At 51.9% G+C, this 8,804-nt stretch overlaps 1 long non-coding RNA gene across 2 annotated transcripts; it reads left to right on the top strand.

The window, feature by feature from the left end:
* The first annotated feature begins 1,834 nt into the window (after positions 1 to 1,834).
* LOC119866238 lies at positions 1,835 to 8,804 on the top strand. Of its 2 annotated transcripts, none has more exons than XR_005379488.1 (5): positions 1,835 to 1,983; positions 2,156 to 2,326; positions 3,827 to 3,896; positions 4,432 to 5,396; positions 8,699 to 8,804. It is a non-coding gene; the product is annotated as an uncharacterized LOC119866238 (long non-coding RNA). The 2 variants fall into 2 exon arrangements; XR_005379489.1 differs by having other exon boundaries at positions 1,846 to 2,060.

The raw sequence follows: 8,804 nt of genomic DNA, 5'->3' as shown, positions 1-8,804 counted from the left end.
AAAGGGAGACAGAACATGAGACTCCTAACTCCGGGAAACGAGCTAGGGGAGGTGGAAGGGGAGGAGGGCGGGGGTGGGGGTGACTGGGTGACGGGCCCTGAGGGGGCACTCGACGGGATGAGCACTGGGCGTTACGCTCTATGATGGCTAATTGGCCACCACAAACCCCACAAGCGCAGGCCCTCCCCCGCAGGGGACCCACGGAAGGGGCGCGGCTGTGCCCGCTGCCGACCGCGTGACCCGGGGAGGGGCGCAGGCTCTTCCCTCCCACACCCCACGTGACTCAGGGAGAAGCCGCCCCTCCCGGCGCCGCCGTGGGAGCCAGAGGAAGCTTCGCGGCGCCGCGGTCAGGCTCTGAGCCTTCCGTTCCGGGCTCTTGGGACGACTCGGGTCCCCACGTCGCCATTGTCAGCGGCGGGGGGGCTCCGGGGTCACCGGGCCTCGCCACGTGGAGCAGGAGCCCCGAGCCCACCTGCGAGGCCGCGGGACGGCGGGGTTGTGCAGCAGCATGGGCACAGGATCCCCGCCCCCCGGGTTTCGTTGTGAAGGGAAGGGCGGAACGGTCGCGGCCCCGGGGTTGCGGGCGCGGCCACCACGGGCCGGGCCGGCGGAAGCCAGTTCTCTCGGGCTCGAGCCGACTGCGCACCTGCGCGGCCTTGGTCGCCTCGACCCGAGGCCAGAGGGCACGCGTGCTAGCCCGGTCGCAGCCGCCCCGCCCCCCCCCCCCCCGCGGGGCCTCGCCTCGGGCTGCGGATGCGCAGGCCCCACGGTCAGGGTCAGGGCGTCAGCGGCGCTGAATCGCTGACTCGGGAGGGCGGCCCGCGGACGGAGGGCACGAGCCCGCGCACATCACGCGCTCTGGGGAGCGTCCTGACGAGTAAGTGGTTAGCGAGGGGGACCCCGGCGTTGGACGGCTGTGCTGGGCCGGGCGCACGGAGGCAGGGAGCCGACCTGGCGATCGAGAGCCCGCCTCGGGAGCTGCTGGGGAGCGGCCAGGACGCCTTCCTCTCGGCTGGTGGGCGTGGGGGATGCGGGCCGAGCAGCTAAGGGTCCGCCTGGGACCTACTGCCCAGGGAAGCGGAGTTCCCGAGAAGCCTCAACTCCCAGCCACGGCGGGTTTGCTGTGCTAAAGTCCTCCCGTTCGGGAAAGACTGGCCCCTGGGCGTGTCGATGGAGTTACCTGCATTGAGGCCCCTGTGATCTGAAATCGTCCTGAACCCTCTGAGCCCATGGGACTGAGTGGGCCAAGCCACTCTAGTTTTTTTTAAATTTTATTTATTTATGACAGAGAGAGGGGCACAGTCAGAGGCAGAGGCGGGCCCCTTGCAGGGAGCCTGACGTGGGACTCGATCCCGGGTCTCCAGGATCAGGCCCTGGGCTGATGGCGCGCTAAACCACTGAGCCACCCGGGCTGCCCTCCCACTCTATTAAAAACTAAAATCTTGGGACGCCTGGGTGGCTCAGTAGTTGGGCATCTATCTGCCTTCTGTTCAAGGCTTGATCCTGGGGTCCTGGGATCAAGTCCTGCATAGCGCTCCTGGCACGGAGCCTGCTTCTCCCTCTGCCTAGGTCTCTGCCTCTTTCTCTGTCTCTCTCAAGAATAAATAAAATCTTAAAAACAAAACGAGCAAAGCTAAAATCTTTAGGGCACTTGGGTTGCTCTGTTGGTTAAGCATTGCACTCGATCTTGGCTTAGTTCTTGACTTTGGGGGGTGAGTTCTGTCCCCATACTCGGCATGAGGCCTACCTAAAAAGAAAACAACAAGACACAAAACCAAAAAAAAAAAAAAAAAAAAAACCATCCCCCTAAGAAACAAAAACCCCATCAAAGTCTTTTATTTGAATACTTGCAGAGCCATCCTTCACTGAGACAGGATTTGCTCTTCTTGCCCTCTTCTCCGGTTTCTCCCCTTGTGTGTAACTGGGGCTATGTTCCAGCATAACAGAGCAGGAGATGCGCTCAGGCTGAGAAGGCAGATGAAGGTACTACACCCTAAGGAGGCTGAACGACCTAACCAGCAAGTACCAGCTTGGGGACCGTGTTTGGGACTGGAGTATAGGTGCTTGATAAAGGAGAGGGGGATTCAGATTGGGTAGGGTGAATTTACTGCTTTGGGAGTATTCTTCTGAGATACAAGGTTTGACATTCTGTCAGGGACCGCAGGAGTTTGTGTGAACTTGCTACAAGGATGGCTTCTAGAAGCATGAAAGGAAGCTACGGCCCGTGCTCAGTGAGGTTGAAATTGCTGGACCCCTGACAGATGGCAGCTGAAGGCTAAACCGCTCAGGGATTGTGAAGCTGGGATACATATGATGACTTTCTAAGGTAAGAAAACCCAAGCAAATGGATATATTCCACAGGAAGCACCGACAAACACATCATTTACCAAGGCTCTAGGAATATGCTGATGAGAGGGACAGCAGCGTCGTTAAACAGTTCAGTGGTGGGGTACGTGCATAGGCCAGTGCTGACAAACAGTAAGAGTGGCTGTCATAGAAACGGATGACAGGACCCTGCAGCACTTGAGGTCAGGCGGTGGCATTGAACCATCAGAGGCCAGGTTTACACCATTTACTGTGAGCCATGAGGTTGGAGTGGCAGCCAAGGCACCAACCCACAAAGGGTTCCAGAAATGGTTTGAAGAGCCCAGTGTTTTTCGTACAAAATGGAAGGTCAGCCACCGGGAGTAGTACTCTTATTATCAAAAGAAATCAAGGCTGGATGATGGGAGGCTGAAGACGGCTCAATACAAAGGCATGATCCCTTGCCAAGTTCTAGTCAGTGTTCAGGCCTGGGACTGTCTAGTCTTTGAAGAGGAGGCCAGGTCCCCAGAACAAAGGACCATGTATGTATGGCAAGGGGATAAATATTCTTCCAGGAATTTTCGTACAGTTATTCAGCATATCTTTTACCTGTAGCTGTGCAATAAGTTACCCCAAAACTTAGTAGCATAATTGACTATTTTTGTTATCTCACGTGGTTTCTGTGGGTCAAAAATCTAGTTAAAGCTTAGCCAGATAGTGCTGGCTCATGGTGTCTCTGAGAATGCACACAAGATGTGGGTTGGGGCTGTAGTCATTTGAAGGTTGAGCTGAGCCTGGGATGTCCACTTCCAAGGCAGCTTACTCACATGCACAAGCAGGGGGAGCAGCAGGCTCCCTGCTGAACAGAGAGCCTGATGTGGGGCTTGACCCCAAGACCCTGGGATCATGACTTGGGCCACCCCGGTGCCCGGCCAGTAAGTTTTTGACCAGAGGCCTCAATTCCTTGCCTCATGGATGTTTCCATAAGGCTACTTGGGTGTTTCCATGACGTGAAAGCAAGTGATCCAGGGGAAGCAAAGCGGAAGTCACAATGCCTTTTATGACCTAACGTTGGAAGTCACACATTGTAATTGTCACAGATTGTCACAGGTCTGCCTTACTCAGTGAGGCAGGGGACTTCACAAGGGAATGACTGAATACCAGGAGGCTAGAATCATTGTGGCCATTTGGGAGGCTGCCTACCACATTTGGGTAAATGTAAATAAACAAGGGGGATTGGACTCTAGGAGTAATTTGAGGAGTGGACTGGGGAAGGGGGAATATACCAAGAATTTTAATATTGTTGGATGTAGGGTCAGAGTTAACATTAGTTTCTGGATATACAAAACATAATCGTGGCTCACTGTTAGGATGGGGCCTATGGGGAGCCAAATAAATAGAATCCCAGGTCAGGATCCAGCTCACAATGGTAACCGTGTGACATTACTCAGTTTGCAGATGTGTAATGGAATAGAATGTTTGAAAATCCATGCAGAACACACATTGCGTCTTTCATTTGTAGGATCAGAACTATCATGATTGTGGAGGCCAAGTGGAGGCCTCTGTACCTGTTTCCATCCCTGGTCAAAATAGTAAGTATAAAACAATATCACAATCTAGGAGGAATGACGGATATTTTTGTTACTCTTTTGTTGTTTTGTTTTGTTTGGTGTTTTTTTTATTCCTTTGTTTTTAAAAAAGATTTTATTTATTCACATGAGACAGAGAGAGAGAGGTAGAGACATAGGCAGAGGGAGGAGAAGCAGGCTCCATGCAGGGAGTCCAATGTGGGACTGGATCCTGGGACCCCAGGATCACTCCCTGACCCTAAGACAAATGCTCAACTACTGAGCCACCCAGGCATCCCTAATTTTATTCCTCTTAAGGATATAAAGGATTCAAGTGATGGTCCTTGTCATATTTCCATTTAATTCACCTGTCTACCCCTGCAGAAACCAGATTCATCCTGGAGGTTGGCCGAAATTTCCATAAATTCACCCAGATAGTAGCCCCAACTGAGGCTGCTATGCCAGATGTAGTCTCTTCGCTCAAGCCAGATTCATGACTTCTCAGGTACATGGTATACAAACATTAGTTGGCAAATGTGTTTCTTTCTATCCCTATCAGATACCGTTTGGATTCACATGGAGCAGACAACAGTATGCATTTCCCATTGCTCCAGGGTTGTACCTTTCCAGTCTGTCATAGTTCACGTACCACCTGGGTATCTGAAGAACATTGTGCCGATTTGCTCCTCTGATAGCTTGTCAATGGAGTTAGATTACAGGAAATGTCTGGCACATTGGAAGCCTTGGTAAGAAACGTGCATTCCATTGTTGGAGAAGATGCCTGTGAAGATTCGATTATCTGCCACATGAGAACAATTTTGAGTGCCCCAACAGTTGGGGACATGCTGGGTCCTATCATCCAAAGTAAAACATGAGTTATACCACTTGAATCTCCTGCAGAGAAGGAAGCACAATGCCTGAGAGGACTTTTCAGGTTTTGGAGACAACATATTCCACATCTCAGAACACTCTCTGCCTTGTATACCAGGTGACACAAAAGACTGCCACTTAAAAAAAAAAAAGGTTTTATTTGTTAAAGAAGGAGAGCACAGGGCAGGAGCAGAGGGAGAGGGAGAAGCAGGTTCCCTGCTGAGCACGGATCCCAACACCGGGCACGATCCCAGGACATTGAGATCACAACCTGAGCCAAAGTTCCCAATGCAGGGCTTCCTTCTAGGACGTTGAGATCACGACCTGACCAAAGTCAGACTCTTAACTGACTGAACCCAAAAAGACTTCGACTTTTGAGTGTATCCCAGGATAAGAAAGTTCTCTGCAGAGCAGCAGAGTCTAAGCTGCAGTTGAAAGCAGCCTTGTTACTTGGGCATAAGACTGAGCAGATCTCAGAAGATTGGGTGTATCATGGGTAGGGAACGATACCTTCCAGGAGTCTGGAGCAAACCCATGCTGTCCACAGAGGTGGCTCGGATATGTTTCATAAAGCCGTTCCTGTAATGCTGCTGGGCCCTGGTGGAAGACCGTTGGACATGACATGACCGCATGCCCAGAACTGCATCTTGTGAGGTAAGTTCTGTCAAACCCACCAAGTGATAACGTTGGTTAGGTTCCACAACTATCCACTGGTGAGCGGAGGAGTCCCACAGAGTTAGAAGCCACGGCTGCCACCTGAAGACTTTATCCTCTTTGTGTCTAGCACCGAGTTGGCAAGCAAAGGAGCCCCCATTCTTGGTTGGAGTGAATGACCCAGGTTAGGAAAGGATAGGGCTGCTTTTAAACCGGGACATAGAAGGACGCCTGGGTGGCTCAGCAGTTAAGCACCTGCCTTCAGCTCATGGCGTGATCCTGCACTTCTTGGATCAAGTCCCACATCGGGCTCCCCGAGGGAAATCTTCTCCCTCTGCCTCTGTCTCTGCCTCTCTTTCTGTGTCTCTCATGAATAAATAAATAAAATCGGAAAAAAAAATTAAAACCAGGGCATAAAGAGCAATAAGTTTGACTCCCAGGAGATTCATCCAGGACCCTCTTGGTATTCCCTTGCCCCGTTGTGACAGTAAAAAGACAAGTGCCACAACCCTTGCCAAAAGAGGCCTGGTGAGCTGGGGCTCAGAAATTTTAGAGATGAAGGTGTGAGGAAGGCCACCTGGCAACTTAGCGAGGAGGACAGCAGAGTTTGTAGGGACCTTGAGGGGAATCTGCAACAAATAATGCAGGGAGGACAAGATGAGTATCCATCATAGCCCAAGACCAGCTGCAGTGGCCAAGGCCATCATTTACTCACTGGTCTTCCTCTTCTGAGTCTTCCCCAGGATTAGAGGCCACTGGAATCTCAGGGGAGACCCTTCCCACATAGGTGAAGTGCATTCAGGCGGTGCACGTGGTCAGTTGGCCAGCAATAGATCCTGGATTTTGTGGAGGAGAAGAGGAGTGACCCATTGTTGGCTGCACTCAGAAGCCAGAGGCCTCATCTCCTCCTACCTGCTGGGCAGAGGCCCGAGGCCTTGGGCTGAGAATCTCCACAAAGGGAGAAAGCAGAAGTCAGTGTGACAAGTAGACTGTGCTTAAACAGCCACCGCAACTACAGAGGGAGGTTGATGAGGATCGTTCAGGTGCAGATGCGCAGCGGGGAGATGCTTAGTGGCTTCAGGTGGGAGCAGCTGTAGGTGGGAATGGCTCCTCCTCAGAAAGGCATTTGGGAGGAAGGCTGACAGGCTGAGGGGGAGGGGAATGGAGGTTGCCTCAGAGTGTGGGAGTTCTCACTGCTGACCTTTGGAGAACCTCTTTTCTGTGTCCTCTGCAGCCATCAGTAGGATATACATCCCTCATGAGGAGTCAAGTAGTTGGACTGACTTTTTTGCTGAGTGAGAGGGGCATGAGGGAGGGGCAAGGGCAGAGACACCCCTCTGGGTTCCAGGCATGTGGCTCTTCTTGGGCTGTTCCTTCAGAGAAATGGGACATTTCAGAAGCACAGGGGAGGGTTCACACACAGCCACTTCTGCAGCAAGGGCCCTCCTGCTTCCGAGGAGCTCTGCCATCAGAACAGTTGGTGGTTGTGACAGGGGCCTGGTGTGCCCTCCTGTCCTGCCTGCTCCATAAGCTGCCTCCCGGGCCTCAGCTCTGAGCCAGGTGCCCCTTCCTGCTCATACATAAGTGGAGCATGCTCAGTTGGGTCATAGTCCAGTGTTTTGGTGGTTCTAAATGCTCACGTACCAAACCTGCCCCAGCGCATTCCCCTTGTGCCCCACAGAAGAGCAGCCTGCCATGGGATGTGAGGGCTGAGCACTGCTCCAGGGAGCAGCAGAGCAGTCGGGGTGGGAAGTAGAGGAAGGTCGGGCCCGGGTGTGGATTGCTGGCCGTGCTGGTGGTGGAGGTAAACGCATGTGGTTGTAGAGCCTCCTCGAGTACCACAGTGCTGGCGGGTGGCTCTGGCCCTCGCCTGGGGCCCTGCCTGCGGCTGTTGCTCCTGAGGCCTCGTGGGTTCTGCAATTGATTTCTGATTTCACCACCTGTATAGGCTTAGGTGTTGGCTTCTGTAGTCTGCACACTAGTTTCCCAATCCACCTTTTTCAGATTCTAAAAGTTGGCTTTTCTTGAAGAGGGGGCTAATTCATTCTCCTTGACTTTCTGGTCTTAGCTATTCCTTTACTTCATTTAGGGTTTCAGGAGGCAGCTGAGAGCACTCAGGCTCAGTTGTCCATGTGTCATCAGAAGTTCACTGAGAGATTCTCAAATGTGTCAGTCTGCTCTTGTTCCTAGAAGAAATGCTTTGTGATTCTGTTCAAAGAACACCAATTAGTTCTTCTTAGTAATGTTTTAGTAACGACCTTTGTATCTACTTATACTTGAGATGGTACATTTTTTTTAAATTTTTATTTATTTATGATAGTCACAGAGAGAGAGAGAGGCGCAGAGACACAGGCAGAGGGAGAAGCAGGCTCCATGCACCGGGAGCCCGATGTGGGATTCGATCCCGGGTCTCCAGGATCACGCCCTGGGCCAAAGGCAGGCGCCAAACCGCTGCGCCACCCAGGGATCCCGAGATGGTACATTTTAAAGAAGATTTATTTACTTGAGATAGGACAAGCGGGGAAAGAAGGGCAGAGGGAGAAGCAGACTCCTCGCTGAGTGCAGGGAGCCCCATTCGGGGCTCAATCCCAAGACCCTGGGATCATAACCTGAGCTGAAGGCAGCCGCAGAGCTGAGCCACCCAGGCACCCCACGATGGTGCTTTAATGTTCCCTTCTCTTGTCTTTTTCTGACATTTTATGTCAAAAATTCACTAGCCCCATAAGAGGGGTTTTTTATGTCTTCTTGATTTTTTAAAAATAATTTTCTAGTCTCTGAATTGCTCTGAGCTTGGTAGAATGTGAATAGGAACGTATTCCATAGAGCAGGAAGGAGGACAGATCTGAACTTGTGGAAAGTTGCCGTTACTGTTTTAGAAGCTCTGCTTGCCAGAGAAGGCAAACAAAACCTCAGGACCCGACCTCTTACCACTGGACTGGGGTAAGAGATGGGTTATTCTGTCCGGCTCCTTGAAATCACCTTGGAGATGGTGATGATCTTTGGGAAAGTTCAGGAAATTAGGTTTGGAACAATTTATACTCTCTGAAGTCCAATAAAGAATGGAGATGAAGCCATAATTGTTTTCCTTCACTTAGCTGGTATTAAGGGACACTGGGTGAACCTAGCAGAGAAAGAGCTGAAGATTTAGGACTAGAAGTTGTAGGATGGCAGGAGAGGTGGAGGACCGCCTAGGGTCTCACTTCCTGCTAAGATGGGTGGTTGAGGCTGAGTGTCCTGTGCCAACAGGAGGAGGCTGAGCACTGTGAAAATCTACTTAGGCTTTTCCCTTAACCTTGTGCCAGGTTGGTGGAGATGAGTGGACAAGACCCTCTCAATCTCTTGGATCTTGCAGCACAGAGCCTGCGGAATGAGAAGGCCTCAGCTGTACGTGACCTGGAAGAGCTCCCT

Source organism: Canis lupus, chromosome 26 (assembly GCF_011100685.1).
Source record: "Canis lupus familiaris isolate Mischka breed German Shepherd chromosome 26, alternate assembly UU_Cfam_GSD_1.0, whole genome shotgun sequence".
NCBI classification, from domain to species: domain Eukaryota; kingdom Metazoa; phylum Chordata; class Mammalia; order Carnivora; family Canidae; genus Canis; species Canis lupus.
Note: the sequence above shows the minus strand (reverse complement) of the source record. Positions and strands in the feature narration are given on the sequence as shown.